This window comes from Anabas testudineus, chromosome 16 (genome assembly GCF_900324465.2).
Source record: "Anabas testudineus chromosome 16, fAnaTes1.2, whole genome shotgun sequence".
Taxonomy (NCBI): Eukaryota; Metazoa; Chordata; class Actinopteri; order Anabantiformes; family Anabantidae; genus Anabas; species Anabas testudineus.
In genome coordinates, this window is record NC_046625.1 from 23905689 (window position 1) to 23925815 (window position 20127).

Consider the following 20127-nt stretch of genomic DNA (forward strand, 5'->3'; position numbering starts at 1 on the left):
CACCCTCCAAACTCCGACAGTCTTCTGTTTACCAAAGCATAACTCAAACCAAGAAGAAACCAGCCTCTTAGGTAAGCACTCTGAAGTAAATCACAAACACCATCTAAACGGAAATTGATCAAAACTTGAAAGTCATCTCAAAGTAAACCAAAGAAACCAAATCCAATGAAGTTCCTGAGCTCGCTGTCAGACGCCTTTGATCGCTCCTCGACGCGCCTCTTCTTCCGACTGCTTCCGCTTTCTTTTCACACACTTTATCGTCCTCCTTTACTTGTCCTTCTCAGAATTTGGGGAGATTATTTATTCCTTCGAGGTGGAAACCTTCAGAGGAGCGATTTCAACTCATGTTTCTCGCCCGTTTCCCTTTCCGTGCTTCTCCGTTAAACGGAATCTGTGCTGCTCTCCCACACGGCTCCCCCACCCTGCTATAGGGATTATACCATATGCGTGTGGCAGGGGTCGGAGCTGGTCTGTCTGACGCAGCCTCACAAAGTACGAGTAAATCCAAGACAGATCCGCGCACCGGGCCATAACTGTCATTGGCAACATTTTACAGCGTATTTCACATCGACCACCACTCACAGGCAGACTGGTTTTATGATACGTTATCTACAAACCTAGTGACTTAGCGGGACAGTAACCTTCCCTCTGACCGCAGTAGTCTGTTCCAAGCAGACCTCTCCTGTCCTGTCCATTTATAGTAACAGCGGGATATATATACTGGAACTTTATATGTACCACATACATAGACAACATTTACTTACACCGTTGATTCAATATTGTGGATATAGGCCTGACAAAGGACTGTTTAATACATTCTTATAACTACTTTTTAAAAAGGAACAGGCTTTACCATTAGTCTAAAGCTTGAATCACACCACTATGTGTATATATATATATATACTATATACTATATATACCACACGCACATACATATATGTGCGTGTGTGTGCGTGTACTGTCTTATTATTCGATGTTTATTTAGACGAGAGGGAGAGGACAGGAGAAAAAGGCAGGCTTTTGTTGAGAGGCAGCATTATAATGTAAACGTTTAACACCTAAACAACACATTAACATTACAGTTACGCAGTTATATAAAAAATAACTATTTAGGCCACATTCAACAACAGTGTTTATGACACTGTTTAATGTTACAGTCTTTCTAATAAGACTGACCTGCACTAAGACTGGGATTTGGGTCGTATTATTGCTACCATGTCACACAGAAAGGCTCATTTTATTCATCCACTCTTTCAAAATGTTTCAACTTCTCTGTACTTCGGTAAACGCAGCCTCTACCCTCACTCAGCATGCACCCTCTAAAGGCTCTGTTGCTACCCGACGCCACGGCAGCTGCGATGCCATTGGCTACATAAAGTCCCGTCTCTGGCTGTGATTGGGTAGCGGCCTGATCTGTGGGAGGGGCGCTCGGCTTGGTCTCCCAGTGTCTCTTCAAACGGTGCGTGGCAGGAATGACGCGGAAATAGTTTGAAGATGTCAGGTAGAAATGGAAAGAGGGAGGGGGAACCGAGGGTTGTAGGAGCGGGGCAAAAGGCTTCCATAAGCACATCGTCACTGAGTGACTCCCTACAGCTGAGATGTGTGACTACTCCTCACAAAGCAGCCAAAGCTAAAAGTTGTTACTGTTGCTATCCGAGCATTCTGGCTAAATCAGGCACAATGCTGCCTGGGAACAGCTCAGCACACAAACAGTGTCATAAACCAGCTGACAGCTCCTTAAAGGAAAATTCACCTAGAAATACAAATCGCACTGCATTGCAAATGTGTGTCACTTGAATCCTTATCTTTTTAATGTGATTTTACCTTTAAATCTGACTGTAATATGTAATATGTACTTAAAGGTAATGACACAGCCCACCTCAGTTTGCTTACTGTACTTAATGAGTGTTCAAAGGTAGGTCTCCATTTATAAGTTTGGGAACATGACCTGCATGAACAGCAGTAGCTATTGTACAGGCTGACCTTGACTATTATTTATTGTTGCAATTTGCATCTTAATTAGTATATGCTCATATTGATTTGAACTGTGCTTTAAGCAGTCCACACTGTTCTTATATTTGTCCCTCACTTAAGTTCATGCAGCTTTGCCTTAGTAACCAAACTTGGGGCTCCAGAACCCATGGTCCAAATCGCTGTGCTCCCACACAGCACAGCAGCAGTGTACCCAATGTGTTAATCGCATTCAGATGTATCACTACAGGTGGTCTGCTTCAAAAATGCCTACTACCTAGCACAGGCTGACTAGATCTGTCTACTCTAAGCTGGAGCCAGGATAATGTAAAGCATTTGTAATACAAAGGAGTGCACACCACGCATAGTTCCATAGGAAAACAATGGTGTGTCATGTGTAATATTTGATTGACTATTGACTTTCTGTTTCAACAAAAGGGGGGCTCCACTATTATTCAAACAAAATTAAACACATATTCAGATATTCAAATACAGCTCTAGATACAAATACAAGAACAGTCACTGGATTTGGAGGTATGTCCATCCAAACTAGAAGCTACGATGAAGGAGGTGAGACCAAAATGTGAAACACATAAACAAATGTTACAGACTAACACAGGAAGCAGATGATGATTTAGGAAGAATTGGATGAAATTAATGGTGATTAATTAAAAGTAATGTGGTGTGTATCATGTTTAATCATCTCTTGCAGTGACTTTAATAATAATAATAAAAAAAAAAAAATCTCTACCTACCTCCACTAGGGATCCTTAGGCAAGACTTCCTTTCACTTACCCTGCCTTTGCCTTGTACCTTGTATCTCACTTGTAAGTCACTTTGGATAAAAGCCTCTGCCAAATGACTAAATGTAAATGTAAATTTAAATCTCCCATCCATGACCTCCACTTGCATTACAATAAACAGTAATAAATTTATTCACTTGTTCTCATAACCTCTGATTTCACATTGTGCTTTATGTATGTTGTGTGGGTCTTTCTCTAATTTACATGGTAAGGTTCTTTTTGGAAAATCCTGACTGTTGGGCCTACATAATTCCCAGACATGCATAAATGTATTACCAATTCTTCTACCTGTGTAAAATTAAATATTCCAGTCATCCAACTGAAGTTCACTGTTTAAAAAAAGGCTGAATTGAAGTTTAGCATGTGCAGAAACAGTAGCACTATTAAAAGTGTCTGTCCTTAATTCTAAACGAATTAACAACTGGAATCATATTGTAAACCATTTAATTTTACATATCTGACTTGTATGACCACATGATAGTGCAGCATCATGTTAAGGTAAACCTTGCAGTTTACCTTAACATTCTGAGTTAGGTAAAAATTGTAGATTTCATAACTAAAATATACAAACTAGAAGAGCTGTAATTATTTTTTATCAATGTATCACAGGGAATGAATGCATTGGGTATACATTGTAAACACAGGAAGCAAAAAAAAAAAAAAAAAAACCTATTAAATAACAGGTTCAACACAGTGAAGCTGTACAGGCCTAAGTGCAGACTTAAAGTGACTGAAGACCATTTTAAACATTGTTTAGGCCATTTCATCTGTGCATGCAGACCATACTAATTTTAATTTTATGTCAAGTATATTTTAGCAGTGGCAAACATCCTATCAGATGCACAATCACAGGGTGCAAGAAGATGGCTAGGCAGAAATACAGAAAGAAAAGTCCCTAACCCATATGTCCATTAGCATTAAGGAGGAACATAGAGTGTATTACATTTTACCTCTTGTGTAATGCAAACCCCACAAATATCTCAGCTTCACAATTACAGATACATGAGCATCTGTAATGTCTGTAATGTCTCCATTCACTATAATTATTTTAAGTGCTACCCACGACCTTCAACAAAAAAACAACTAACAAACTGACTTTTTGGAGTTTACTAGACTGAAATTAGTATGATGGAAAAACAATAATATTCAGATTCTATCAAATGACTTTACAGTAAAAGAGATTATACATGTAAAGAAAACATTATTTCATATTCAAGAGTTACCAGTTCACAGTAGCAATGTATTTAAATTATTCATAGGAATTCATGTTTTTAGGTTTACTTTAGTTTAGTTAGTTTAGTTTTAATGACACAATTAAATGTGGATAAAATGTACGATAGATTTATCAGTCTGTTAGTAATTATATAAGTGAATATTAGTTCATACAGGAAAGAAGCACTTTGAATCTACAGAGCTATTTTGTCTTAATGTATTGTCTTAATATAAATTTTAAAACTAAAACTAATTTTGAGCTTCTAGATATTTCTTCTTCTGTTAAATATTCTTGCTTTGTTTGATTTAAAGTACTAGATATTGCTCCATGTCTTGTTTTAGTATTTGTTAGGTACTGATACACCTTATAGCACGGGCAGAATAGCAGCTTGGAAAAGAGGGCTTTAACAGGCTGTGGAACTAGATGGAGCAGTTTCCTGCTGTCGACTTTGCCGATTGCCTTTCTGTCCGTTGGTAGCTCTGAAACACATTGCAACAACTATAATAGTGAATGTGTTAAGAAGCGTTGGTATTTCCCTTCTCACAGATACTGACTGACTTCCATTAAATCACGTTTGGTGGTACTAACGACCAGACAGCGGAGATTACAACAGCACTGCGAGGAGGCAAGCACACTCTGAGACTCACGTGCCTTGCAGCAAAATTCCACCCGGCAACTATACATTGTACCATGGCAACAGCCTTGCCATTGGTCCCCGGTGCGTTTTCAAATGACCAATGGGATGGCCAGCCGCGGGTGATGCTTGTTGCTAGGTAAACATGATGCAGAGGAAAGATAGAGGAGCAGAATTACCATGCTGCTACTGCAGGGTGCTTTCAGTGAGGAGTGGAGGAGCACTTCACACTCGGAGATACCCTTCTTTTTCTCAGCACTTGGCAGTGCCAGAGAGACAAAAAACAAAATTAGGCAGGAATGACACAGGCAAAGAGGAATAAAATATAAGACTGGGTTAAAGCCTGTGGGAATGCTGCTACCACTTCTCTCGCCAACGTTTAAAAGGCACAACTGCATTCAAGCACATTAAGCTAGCTGTTAGATAGCTTAAAAATCAAATGGCCAACTCATCTGTGGATACTTTCTTCAAATAAAGGCTAATAAGTAGGATTTACCTAAACACAGTTCACACATAGGGTTAGAACTGCGACACGTGTAAATTAATTCAAAAGAATACACAGACACTGAATCTCTAAATATTGTCTGTGTGTAGGAACTTCTTACAGTAAGTTAGTAGCATCAGGTATAAGAGGTTGTACAATCCAGCTGCCATACAGTTGTGTTTGCAGTGGTGATTTAAACTTACAGTACTTCCTGTAAGGTATATTTGTATAAAAAGTTACTATCATTATTGTTATATATATTCCATCCATCTACTTCAGTGTTGATAACCTGCTGTAGGACATGCCCTCTAACAGCATGTTGTTAGAAGGCCTGATCGTCATTACTACTCAAATGACAATGCAACCCTAAAGGGGCTATTCAACACGGCTGCCTCCCTTAGTGACCAGCCAGCTACATACAGGGGGGTGAGCAAGTGGGATTCTGACTTCTCTGGGAAGCTGTTTCTTGTGAACACTGAGGTCAATATATATATAGTATTCCATCTCCAACCTCTGTTTCCACCATCCAGTGTGGCCATTCAGAACAGCTAGGAACCTGTTTACCTATATGATGACTGATCATGTGAACTGGTTCTTTAGTAATATAATTTTCACTTCACTTCACTTCACTTCACTGTTTTAGTTGGTGGTTCCAGATGAACTTTCTGACAGCCTATAATAACCACATAAAATATGATCAATTGTTTTCAATAACAAAAAACAATTGATCAGGAGTACATAAAATACATTTACTGTTGCTCCAAACCAACCAATACAACAATAAAATGCTCCTCTTATAGATTTAAAATAATATAATACATAATAATATCGTCAGGGGCCAAGTCAAGACCTTTATTTTTTAAACATAGAATGGTGAGTTTATTTGTATAGCACATGTCACACACAAAGTGCTTTACATGATACATGAGACAAAGTTTTATTTATGTCAGTTCTGATGATAAAACATACATATTTTACTTTTACAAACACACTGAAGCAAAACCATATTCATCTACTAAGTATGGCAAAGCTCTAAGATTACATTTAACTTATATTTCTACATGAGACAGCACTTACATGTTCAGGCATCATGGCTCATTAAGTATGGGTATCATACAGTATCTGGCATAAGCTTGCACGCATCCATGAGAACTAGTTGTGACATCATCAAATGGATCCAGTGTTTAGCTCAAACAATTTTCTTCACAATAACTTATAATTCCTTTGGTTATCCTTTGATTTTCATTTATTAGGTTATATTTTAATTTTGTTCAATATTTTGGTTTATGAGCAAATATCTGCCACATTATATGCGGTAAATATTTACTAGTTTTGGTCCTGGTGTTGAAAAGCACTGTCCAACATGTCACTCCACTGTCTTCCATGAGAGTTCAGTCTTGTGAGTTTACAACAGCAGTAAACCCCCAATACTAATAAAAACTATACTACACTATGACTATCAATATCTGATCTATTTGATCATGGGGTTGCCTTTAGTCTGATGAGACCGTAATTGTGACAAAAGTTCCCAAAATCTTGTATGCATATCTTTAAGCCTAAATGCTTCTTTACTGCTCGGTGAAACTGGGAATAAGCCAATGTAAGGTCCTCACATCCATGAACTTATGACGGTAGAACATCCAGTAATTCTCTACACTGTTACTGTTAACCTTTCCATAAAGATAAATGGATACAAATTTGCTTCTGTTTGCTTACACTGGCAGCTCTGCACTGATGTTGTGTTTGTAATGTCATTGTAATTTCTTTAACTTACTTGCTATAGACAATACAATGCCAGTTTAATATATAATGGTAAACCTGTGATAGCTAATTGTTTATATGAATCAAATTACATTCAGTATTGTATGTGTAACTGTGCAGTACCTCTCAGCCCTGCAGAGTTTTATAGACTCTTTTAGCCATTGTTTTGGTTTACAGCTTTACTGTTTTGCTTCAGTCCTGCTGTTCGAGTCGGTCAGTTAAAAAAAGAAAATTAATACATGAAACAAAATTATAGAGAATATTCTGCTTGACAGGTGCTAGTGTGACCACATCTTATTGGTGGAAGATTTTGTACCATAGTGTAAAAGAATTAAATCATTCCTTATATAATAACAGGGTTCCCCAACTTGTGATATACATGAGGAGACCATAGAAAAACATCTGTTGTTCCATACTATGCTTTATTGTTTATTTTATTGGGTAGAAAATATTCTTTTCAGCAATGTTTTGAGTCTTTTGGGCCACACTTTGTCGTACTTGCACTGATGCAGGTAGGACATTTGCATTAAGGAATAATTCCAAACAGGAAAAGCACTCTGTCCATCTAAGACAAAATATACAGTGCGTAACTCAAAGAGGGGTATGGTTTGGGTATGAAAGGTCTGACATGGACCAGAAACTGTACTTAAATTATACTGGAGACAAGTCCCCACAACAGTCTAATATACCACTAATCTCCCTTCCCACCTACACAAGAATTGTGTCAAACTGTATGGATGAGAGCCACAAAAGTAAAAATTAGGCCTTTCAACTTTACCTAAACTATTTTTTCCATTCATTTTACAGAAAATGTGCTACAGTGCTGGGAAAAGTATTTGCCTGTGGCTGAATTAAAACTATTCTGCAAAGAAGAGCGAGTCAAAAATTCTCCACAATAATGTAAAAGACTTTTTTTGCCAGTTATCAATGCTTGATTGCAGTTGTTGCCATCAAGGGTGGTGCCCCGGTAATTAGGTTTAGGGGGCAATTACTTTTTCACATCGGGCCAGGTAAATTTGGATAGCTGTTTTTCCTTAAAAACTGCATTTTGTCTCTCTAGTTATCTTTGTGTAATATTAAAATGTTTTTGTTGATCTGAATAATTTAAGTGTAAAAATATGTAACATAATAAAAATTACAGGTAAGGGGCTTTACTACTTTTTCCACTATGCTGTATATCATATGTATCATTGTATGCATACAGAACAACCTGTATCAGGATTTGGTCATCGCACAATTATATTGCTCCAGCCAATCAGAGTACCTGCCTGCAAGTAATGCAAGATTTCAGGTTTATAGCTTCTGAACACTAGCTTGTGTGCAAGTGTTCATGCAAAGGTTGATTTGTTTAAAAAAAAAGTGAGATTTAGGTGAGCAACAGACATCAACGTTTGTTGTTGTTCACAGCACTTCAGCAAACAGCTGATTTTGCTGAAGTGTGTTGTTTCAACTAGGCACAGTTCGGCCGACAGGAAGTCTTCCACAAAGTAGCCAGTCAGGACAGCAGTCTTAAAGATACCGGAGTGCAAATTAGCCTTTTTAGCCTTAAACCCTAAATTAAGCAGAATATGGCCACTTTAAGACATAAAGAAAGACAGAATAGTTAGTCATCATGTTTTGTATGTATGTATTGACCACATACATATATTGCCAACATTAGATGCTACTCTGTTATAGCAAAAGTGTTCAACTGGGTCAGTATTCTGCTGTTCAGCCCATGTGAGCCTGTACAGCTTCGGCCCAGTTGGAGTGAAGACCGGAATAACACATGTACACACAGAGTGCATACATATATATATATATACAGTCACTGTTGCCAGGCGAGACACAGTCAGGTTCCGTGTGAGACCCAGAAATAAAGTGCCAGTAAGGACAGGTGGAGGGGCCACATGCAACATGCCTCCTTGTGAAAATTACCACCACACATGGCAGAGAGAGACACACTGACAGACTTAAAGTAAGATACATATACTAAATCCACACAGGCTCAGAGGCTTGACCAGACCACATAAGCGTGTAAGTAAACACGTCTGACTATTAATGTAGTTCACTGTGACACAAGAAACACACCTGTCATTATAAATGCTGTGTATCACAATAGGCTTCTCATTGTATCAGTGCATGTTCAGGGCCCAACACCAAACTTCACATTAACTTTAATGGGGAAAAACTGAGGCCTCCGATATCATATCACAGCACCAGTCTTCAGCTGAGTTACATGATTTGAATATTTACAGTGATTCACACAATAACATTACCTGGCACAACAAAGATAAACTGTGTACAAGGAAGTTTGTTATGATAATTGGAAGAAAAATTGTGTAATCTTTATAACACAACTTTGCTTAGTTACAGTGAGTTTCAGGTCACAGGAGGAGTTTGCAGTAGTGTTCAGTGCCATTACCTATATTCCTCGTATGATCATGACAGGCTTTATATACCAAGATGTAGGCTCTGTACAGACTTAAAGTTAACACACACTACCACTACTAAGATTTACGTCTAGTCGACTTCACATACCAAGAAGATTTACTTTCTCTTCTAAAGCACCATTCTGCTTTTAGCTAATGCAACAATGATAATGTCATCCTGTGCAAACAATAACACAAATTAGGTGATACAATATGATCTGGGGTGGCTGTGGCTCAATAGGTAGAGCAGTTATCTGCCAATCATAGGATTGGTGGTTCAATTCCTAAAGTATCCTTGGGCAAGATACTTAACCCCAAATTGCCCCCGGTGAGCCAGATCAGCTGCATAGCAGCTCTGCTGTGTGTTTGTGTTTGAATGGGTGAAAGAGATGCAGTGTAAAGCGCTTTGAGTACCATTTAGGTAGAAAAGCGCTATATAAGTGCAGACCATTTGTAAGATTTTTTGTTGTGCTGATGGCTTGTTTGTTTAGTTGGTCATTTGTATGTGTGCCTGTGTCTGTGTGTTTTTGTGCTCCTGAAGGCATATTATTGTTATGATATTTTTGCAATTGCATATCGAGAAGAAAATAAAATCAAACAAAAAAAATATTTGGAGTAAGTTTTAGGAGTGTATAGTCTAAAATTAAGTTTAAGTCACATAACAGTAAAATAAAAACTAAACGCAAATAAAGATAAACTGATAGGAAACTCCACTAAAGCTTTATGAATAATCACTTTTTTTTATATCTATTTTGACTTTCAACAATTGGGAAAAAAAGACTATCAAGACAAAATGATTATTGTTTTGTATTCCGTTACACAACAATCCTTTTGTCTTGTGTGTTTAGGGCAACCATGCTCAGTTGGTAGGGCAATCATCTATGAACCCCAGGGTTGGTGGGTGATTTGCAGTTCCTCCCGATTCCTGGACACATGTCCAAGTGTCCCTGGACAAGACATTGAACCCTGAATCCTAGGCGCCTCAAAAGGGTAGCCTGTCCTATTCCCCAATGGGACTAATAAAGTATCAATTATAATTCTTATTTTTATTGATAATTCCAGCGCACCCTTTTTTCTTTACAGTGCTTTTCTCTGGGCGCTTTGGCTTCCTTCCACTGTCCAAAGACATGCATGTTAGGTTAATTGGTGACTTTAAATTGCCCATGGGTGTGAATGTGAGAGAGTACATGTGATAGACTGGCGACCTGTCCAGGGTGTACCCCACCTTCTTGCCTGATGACAGCTGGGATAGGCTCCAGCACTCCCACGACCGATGGATGAATGGATGATCTCGATGTTGACTAAATTCCATAATCAAGCAGCTCGTTGTTTCCCCTTACTAGCTCTCTCTAACTTCCTCAGTTTTAACACTAACATTTTAGCTCTTTTCTCACTTTTTAGCAAACACAGGTGTTTGCTCTGCCTAAAACAAAAACAAAAAAAGCACGCTATGGTAAGCAGATACCATCCAGTGGAAAACAGCTATTCATGTTTACAACAACTATAAAGATGCAAGTTTGTGTACATAAATGTTCAGGGTAAAAAGTCAACTATGAGTCCCAAGATGCATTTCAAAAACAAACATCCAGTCAGCAACAGGTGAGAGCTAACAATGATGATACTGTGTCCTGAACACTAAAATACAAACTGCAGCTTAAGTTGGATCACTTTCAGTTTTTCACAAAAACGAGACATTGTGCCACAGCACAGTGTTTCATTCAATTCATAAGACAAGCCTTGAATTTCCAGCCGTTCTGATTCACACCTCCGGTTGTCTTCTACATATAAAGATATTCCTGTGTAAAGTTAGATAGGAAGTCTGAAGTCCATGAGATTATATTTATATTCAGTGTATTCTGTGTTTAAGGGCCATATTAGATTCTAGTTGTAAGAAACATTTTTAATAATATTAATAATGCTAATACAAAAATAATACCTTTAAGTTGTGCAACTTTACATTCAGAGTTGCATGTTTCCATCTAACTATAGCTCAGACAGAACATCAGCCTTAAAGTGCCCATATTATGTAAAATCCACTTTTTTTCCTCATTTTGGTAAATTTATATGACTCTATGGTGCATGTAGACATACATACCATTGTAAGAAATGAACTCTATCTTTTTTTTCTTTTGAATTTCTGGTATTGTAGAAACCAGTCTCTGAATAGTCCATTCAGTTCTCACTCAAAATGACATATTGTCTAGTCTCAGGGACCCAATCCCTGCTCAGGCTGGGTTTAAACATGCCCACAACAACCTGGCAAACACTTGCAGTCCAACATTAGTTTTCTTTAATACAGCAGACTCACTATGCAAACAGCTAAATAGCAGAACGCAAAGCACAGACACAGCTCACCTTTTAGATTTATGGACGAACTCCATTCTCCAAATCTAACTGTGGATTTACTTGTTTTTGATCGAGAAATCCAATATATGAGGGTGTAAGTAAAGTTCCAAACAGTTTGTGGATGCTGGATTATTTTCAGGAGTGAAGCTCAAAGATGGACTGATTCTGACTGTCTGTGACCTAAACCTGGGCAGGTTTTTGCCAGGGTACTGCTAAATCGGTCACTTTTGAGAGGCTTTTCTGAAAGATTAGACATGCTGCTGCATTTTGAAACTTCTGGAGGGGTTTGATGGTGCATGCTGGTAAAGCCCTCAGTGAGACATTGCAATAGTCCAGATGAGATGATGAGAATTAATTGGGTTGCATAGTCTGAAAGGTAGGGTCTGACCTTTAGATGAAAAAGGCAAATCTGCATGCCCTTGAAGCATAGGAGATGTGGTCAGTAAAGCTCAGTTGATCATCAATAGGTTTCTGGCAGACTTAGTGGGGACAATCACTGAAGACCCTATGTTGATACTGATTTTTGTATGCACATTTGTTTGTGTGCAGCAGTGACGTAAAGGGTGACCACCATCAGTAAATGGTAAAAATATTGATCCAGTGTGCAGTCCTTTCTTCAACATGGGTGAGTCCTGCAAAGTGGAATGTGAATGGCACCAAATAAATGTCTTCCATTCAGATCTTCCATTAGTCACGTTAGGCTCTGGCTGTGTCTCTATGTGTGTCCAGGTGTACTGTGGGCAGCTACAATTGTAGCCCTGTTACTCTCCTGCTAACTCCTAATCTTAGCAGTTTTGAGTTTAGTCCAAACTGTAACTAGCTGCCTCACCAGTGCACTCCATCTTTGTTCAACAAGTCATTATTTTACTCCAGTTGATAAAATACAGCACTCACTTAATAAACATTCAATAAAACTGTCAACAGAGAATTTTACATCAGCCTTATTGCATCAACATCTGACAAAACTAGCAGACCTCGCTCCTGGAGGTGTCCTCACAATTAAAGCCTAACCCAGCTTCAGTCAAAGTAAGGCTTCTGCTTTTAGGAGAGCACATACAAATCAAGGTTGCAATTAGAAAACTAGAAAACATTTGGGCAACAAATGTAGATGATTCTTGAATTTCAATTCCAATTCAATGCAGCTATATGTCCTTAGCAGCTACTCTCTGTCCTTAAAAATTAAATGGACAGTAGCTATTGTTAGCAACCTTGCAGCTTATCATTCGTTTAAATGGCATCATAGATTGTCGTCCTACAATACAACATAAAGTCATTTTACAGCCCTACAGGCTTTTACTTGGTACTATAGTAACTTGTGCAACGGGACATTCTGAACATAGGAAAAGATTTATTGCAACCAAATAAGATATGTGAAATTACCAGTCAAATGATCTTTACTGAGTGGTAACAAGCATCTCTGCTAGCACAGCAGGGAATGGTTACACATCCCTTCCTTACCTCCTGCCTTTACCCGCCCCTCCCTACAAAGCTTACATTTAACTTTTACAGGTATCATGGAATAATTGTGTCAGAGAATTAAGGCACTGCAAGTATGGGTCATGAAGAGATTAATATAGGAACGTACTGTATTCCATACTTTTATTTAACAAAGTTACTTTCCAATAATAGTACACAAAGCACACAAGAGCTTATACACCTTCTGTGGTCTATAGACCTTTTGAGATAAGTGGGATGTGTGCAACCAGTCTCCTCAGGCAAACCATGTCCATGTAATTTGAAAGCATATTAACTAAAAGCAGTGTCATTGTAGGCTTCTGTCCTGTGCGTTGGACTGGACGCTTTCAATTTTGCATTGAAACTTGCAACCAAATTCTAACTACAGCAGTGTTGAAAAAAACATCTAACAGCATTGATCAACTATTTTAATCAGAATCATCAACACCACTGCATTAGTTTTCAGCGACATCCTGTCCTTTCAAATGGAGAGTCTTTCTCAAATACCTTCGCTAGAATTGTTTGTTTTGGTCCTTGAACTACAACAGATATAATGTGCACTGTAGCACTATACTAACAATCTAGTTGTAAATGCACCTTATGCATCTAATGTTACCTAGCTGGCCACAGGTATCAGGCTGATGTCCAATAAAGAAACACAAACATACATGGGGGGATGATGCTGTATTTAACTTAGGCAATACATAGCTTAGGTTTTATTAGTCTGATTTATTTGAGTTGTACATTAGGTCCTACAAATACATTGTTACAACTATGGTTTAGTAGGTAAAATATGTGTCATAAAGTCAGAAATATAACGCTACAGTTGGTCTGTGGTGCAGTTTGTTGGGTATAGGGCTGCTTAGCGGAATACTAGTCAGGGTGCCCACACAGACCCCTGTCCACCGCTACAAGCGCCAACAATGAGCACATGAGCATTAGAACTTGACCACAGAGCAATGGAAGAAGGTTGCCTGGTCTGATGAATAATGATTTTATTATTCATCACATGGAAAGGGCATGTGCAGAGCTTACCAAGGGGACACAAGGCACTGTATGCACTATGGGAAGAAGGCAAACCGGCAGAGGAAGTGTGATGCTTTGGGCAATGTTCTGCTGGGAAACCTTGGGTCTGGTCATCCATGTGGATGTTGCATTGACATGTACAACCTACCTAAACGTTGTAAACCATGTACCCTTTTAATGAAAATGGTATTTCCTGATGGCCGTGCCCTCTTACAGGAAGATAATGTGCCCTGCTACAAAGTAAAAATGGTTTAGGAATGGTTTGAGGAGCACAACAACAATTCCACAGATCTCAGTCCAATCAAGCATCTGTGGGATGTGCTCAACGAACAAGTCTGATCCATGGAGACTCCTCGTCATAACTTACAGGACTTGAAAGATATGCTGCTAACATCTTGGTGCCAGATACTCCAGCACACCTTCATGGGTCTAGTGGAGTCCATGCCTCAATGGGCCAAGGCTGTTTTGGCAGGAAAAGGGCAACTAATACAATATTAAGCAGGTGGTCATAATGTTAGGCTTGATTGTTGTATTTACATTCTTTACTGTGACTACCAGACACACCAACAATTAGTTTTTTTTTATGTCATTCTTGTTATGAATAATCAGGAAGACCGCTTGAAGGAAGACAGCTTTTCCTCTGTTTAAAATTCAGTCATGTCAGGTAGTAAACTGCGTGTGCATTGGTTCTTGCTGGAATCAAGATGATCCCGATTGGCTCTCGCTCAGCTGTCGCTGAACCCCGTCACAGCATATCTGCATCAAGGTGAGCTTTTCTCAGCTTTCCCCTGCTGCTAGAGTCCTCTTCTCTCTGTCTCACGCAGCGGGGTGTATTAAACCCACGCAGTGGGGTGTACTAATATTTTACCACGTTTCCACAGACAATCAACTGTGGCTGTCACTGCATCAATGATTGGTTGTTCATATTGCGAACATAAAATAAGAATGTCAGCATTTTGCTTGTCACAAGGTGTTAAGATGAGGTGTTATGACAGTGAAAGGGGAAGTCATAGGAGCCTAGATTCCTGTGTTGATCTGTGTCTCTCTATTGGGAAGTAACATTTGCTATCAAACTTTGATATCAGGCTGATGGTCTATACTGTGTGTGCTGAAACTGATGTTAAAAATGGAGTTCTCTATGTATGCTTTTTTGGGTAATGTTTATTTACCTCATCTGTCTTGCAGAGCCTATGTGCTATGGAGAACCCAATGTTTTAGTTCATAATATTTTTCTGTTGCTCTTTTGACAAACATGTATAGTGCAGTGTTTTTTCCAGAAACTCTTTCACTGAGAGAAACCACACAGGTCAATACAATGCTAAGGACATAGACACAACAAGCTGACATCAAAGAACTAGCAGTGACAAAGCTTCATGTCTTGTTCGTCTGGGTCAAATGTGGCACTTGAACCCACTGCAAAGGCCACACCCAACAGCCAGCTAGCATATACATTTAACATCGTTGTGAGGAAATTACTTAGCTGAATTGGCTGAAAAGCCACTGATAAGGTACCGACCAGTGCCAACAATGCAGGAAATATTTGAAAAACTAGGGAGACAGCCATTATTGGCTGACAGCCCTTTGTTGACTTGGTTGGTCACAGGCTTAAAACTAAACACAATATTAAATGTCCAATAAATGTCTTTATTTGTAAAATAAGTACTCTTAGGTTAAGAAACTTTTTTAATATTCTCAATGGTGGTCTTTGTTGGAGGTGAGGTGTTCTACCACCTAACAAGCAGTGGTCCATGCTGCACTGCTGTCTATGTGCCTAGACACAGATGGATAGATGGGCAAATGCATTGTCATAAAATTAACACATTACTTCACTTTGAGGAAATGTGACGTTTAGCAAGTTAATGATAATGTATGCGTTTGGCTAAGTTAAGAAGACAAATCAAGGTTCTAAAAGGTTGGTTGCACAGATGGCATTGTTATAAATGTACACGCATTTTAATACACAATCTAGCAACTGCTAGTGAAATTGTTGAAGGACTGCCGTTTGCTGCTTGCCATATTGAAAAGTAATATTTTTAGTTAGTGAACCGAGGTTAGAAAAGCCAACTAATTGGTGAGATTACTTTGAACTTTAGGATATTGTGATGTTTTTTTCTTTGTTCTAACAGTGTATAGATTAAACAATTAATTGATTAATTATATAAATTAGTAATCAGATTCATCTAAAACAAAAGTGATTATTAAAGCTATATTGCAGATCTTCAATAAGCAGAAAGTTTCATAAAACTGACCTATTCTATTAACTTGTATAGATAATGAATCAAATTGTGTTTTTGGAAATATATTGATATACTATATAATAATAATAATTTTAGAGAACTTTTCTAAACATATGTTACAAAGTGCTTCACAAAAGAGATACAAGAAATACTGCGATTTTTCAAAACTCTTTCAAAACATGTGATGTGCATGTAATTTAGTCTCTGCTACAAGATTCAAGCTACCTTGTTATTTGGTGCCAAGTTTCCTTATTATTAATGGTATTTTAAATAATTTTCTAAGTTTGCTAAATAATTTGTAACAATATTAAAAACAACCACTGTTATTATTATTATTAAAATAATTATCATTACTGATAACTGTAGGGGTAACAAAAAAATGCCGCCTGGAAAATGTACAGCCACCGTTTACATCATCATCACCTGTGTCATAGTTTCGTTTTCCTGAATGACACTACAAGACTATGGACATGTATGTCATGTCTCCATTTCAGAACTGTTACACCCCTACTGTCAACATAATTCAGTATTAAAAATATCCTTAATTTCTAAAGATGTGAAGAATGCTACCATTCTATGGGGAACAGAGGCAAATAGATAAGACTCCACAAAACCAAGTTTTTAAACTTTCGTGTTAGAGCTGTCACACAAAGCCTTGTTGTCACAGCAGTGCTGTTAGTCTTAAAAAAACAAGTCCACTGGCTGTTTGTGGCCAAAAGACATAGACAGCAAAACCACTCCTGTGGCCAAAGCATGCAAAAAATGTACATTGTATCAGTGGGATGAAGCATTATCTTGGAGTGAGAGGGAACGCTGAGTGTCTGGCACTGAGGAAAGCCACTCCTAGATGCTCCACACCCACTGTGCAGCCAATCTGAGATCCACTGTGGAAGGATTTTTACTTGATATTAAAGATTCTTTTTTTTAACTTAATTATGCATAGCCCTCTAGATATAGTGGTCACAATATATAGTTATACCACAACTTATAAAGGATAAACATCAATTATCACACGGACGTTTATTAATTTCCATATAATGTCTACTAATTTTCAAATAGCCTTGCTACGCCTTTGTCTAACATTTAAAATACAATGACTACTACTAGTGAGGAGAAGGCAATGTCTTTCAATGCTGCTTTTGTAGCAATCAGCTGGCTGGAGTAATCTTTTGCGCCAGGTAAGAAAGTTCATCTGTTCTTTATGAAGGGGGGGGGGGGGGGGGGGGGGGGCAAAAATGATTCACTTGTCATTTGGAAATGGCACTACAACTTTTTACTCAAATGTGTGATTTCCAAGTTGTTTTAGAATATAGTACCAACAAATGGTGGGAACATATTGAATTTGTTCCTACTCCTAAAACATTAAGATCACAATTATAGGAGGATGTTTTATCACGTTATATCAAACTCCTTTAATGCAAAAGATTTCATCAGTGTATAAGATAAAACAAGTAAACATTGGAATGAACTGAAAGTTTGAATATAAATGACATAATGCCAATTCAAACAGTTGATTAGAAGGACATTCAGGAGAAGAACCTTTGAGGTTTCTTCCTCTAAAGGGAGTTTTTCCTCTCCACTGTCACCTAGTGCTTGCTCAAGTGGGGTCGTTGGGTTTTCTATATAATTCTGTTATATTTGTAAGTTGTTAAGCCTTACACTGTAATGTGCCTTGAAATGACTTCTGTTGGGATTTGGCCCTATACAAATAAAACTGAATTGAGTTGGATGAATGAATGATATGAGACTAACTAGACTAACTGGATAGAGGGGGGTTATATTATGATGTACTGTGGTACACTATTTTATGTTAGGTAATGGCGATTGTTAAGTGGCTGTGACAGTGCTAGCACTAACAATCTTACTGAAGACTGGTGTAAGTCAATGGAACTGCACTTCCACCTCACACATTTTTAGATACATCTTCAACAGTGTGAAGACGACTTCTGGCGGAAGCTATAAGTTGAACAAATGTGTCCTTCCTCCCATCTAAAATATTCCATTGTGTCTTACGTATGGCCATTTTATTCATGCAGAGAAATTACTAAGCCATATTCTGTAGATTCAGAATTATACAAGATTTACGAGAACAAAGAATCAATGAAAATAATAATGTAAAGCAGATGTGGATGGGACAATGGTCTATTCTGAGAATCAGATGTGTTCAGGAGAAACTTCAGGTGGGTGGGGAGCGAGAGGGCAGCATCTGTGACAAATCGTATTTAAATCAGCAACAATTTTAGACCACATCTTCTGCAAAGCAATGACAGGAAGGGACCACAAAGATTCATTTAGGCAGAGATAAGATGTCATGTCATGATTCTTCCAGCTGTGCGTCAGCACTGCTCCTTTCATAGACATGCTCCTTGTCTAGGCGCAGCCATCTCCCGGCAACTGAGTGCCTGTGTCCCTCTACTCCTGGACAGGGTAGGGGCTGGGGCTGGGGCTGATGCGGTAACGTTAGCTTTGCTAGCGGCTAGTGTTAGCTGCCATAGCAGATAAAATGCTGCAGATCTACAGAGGACGGTCGGGGGTTGCCGGCTGGCAGCTGTGACACTTAAAGTCCCCATCATCCACTCGCTTCATCAGGATATAACCACATATACCAGATACCATCAATCCGTCTAGATCATATAACAACGCATTCATTCATCTCTTCCTACGTTTTGCTCCGCCGGCATCCTCTCCCAGTGTACTGGATGTCGTGCATTAACTTATAGGCATGTCGCGATATCGCTGGTACTGAAAGTTGCCTAGATACACACACTGATCGCATCAATCCTTAGCCTATTTATGACCAACCCAACGCTTGGTTAACTCATCGGAAGGTTAGCTGTTAGAATCTTTCACAATGCATCGTTAGGCTTGAACGGCAGAGGTGGTTAACGCTGGACCTGGAGGACATTACATGCTACTAAACCGGGTAACGTTATGTTGTCCATCACCATAATGTATACCTCAGCTTCTATAAATACGCCAGCCAAGCCTTAATTGTTGATCATGGTCTAGTGTCCAACGCCAACGTTATTTCATCGAAGCCTGCATCTTGCCTCATTAGCCATCTGACCAGCTGTGGCAGAGGAATGGGGACACGAGGCCGGGTGACAGGGGCAAATAATGTAGAGACGGGGTAACGTTATGCCACTAAGCAGTTCTACTGATTGACTGTCGAGCCTCCAACACATATTTGCAAATAAGACCCAATTAGCACCAATTCCATACATGAATGAAAAAAAGACAACGCCGACCGGCGGTTTCTTACCTCAGGCGGTGTGTCGAACCAAAGTCCGCGTAGCAGCCATATTCGGAACCCCAAGCTCCCTCTGTCCACACGAACCGAGCCCCCTCCCCCAAGTCAGTCGTCCTTTTTCCACAGCAAAAATCCAAATAATGTAATGTAAAATTATTAGCTGATAAAATCCGGTGATAATAGTTTCCAGAAAATTTGCGATATTCTCCGGAGCTCAGAGAGCGGGCGGTCGATGGGGACTGATCACCGGCGCAGCACAGCTAGCCGTGCCTAAGGGGAGGTGGGCAGCCCGCCGCCTCAACAACGAACACCTCAAACTATTCTTTCTACCCAGCAAACTTAGTTTATTTGTTCGATATTTATTATAAAATATATAAGAGACCACTTTGCAACTACCCCTTTGGCTACCTGGATTTACAAGCCTGTCACCTTTAAATTAATTTAAAGGTAAGAAGCTAACATTAGCTAGCTAGCTATGAGCTAGCATGCTAGCTACCTAATAAAACACTGCCATTGGAATTTGAAGACAGTCCGAA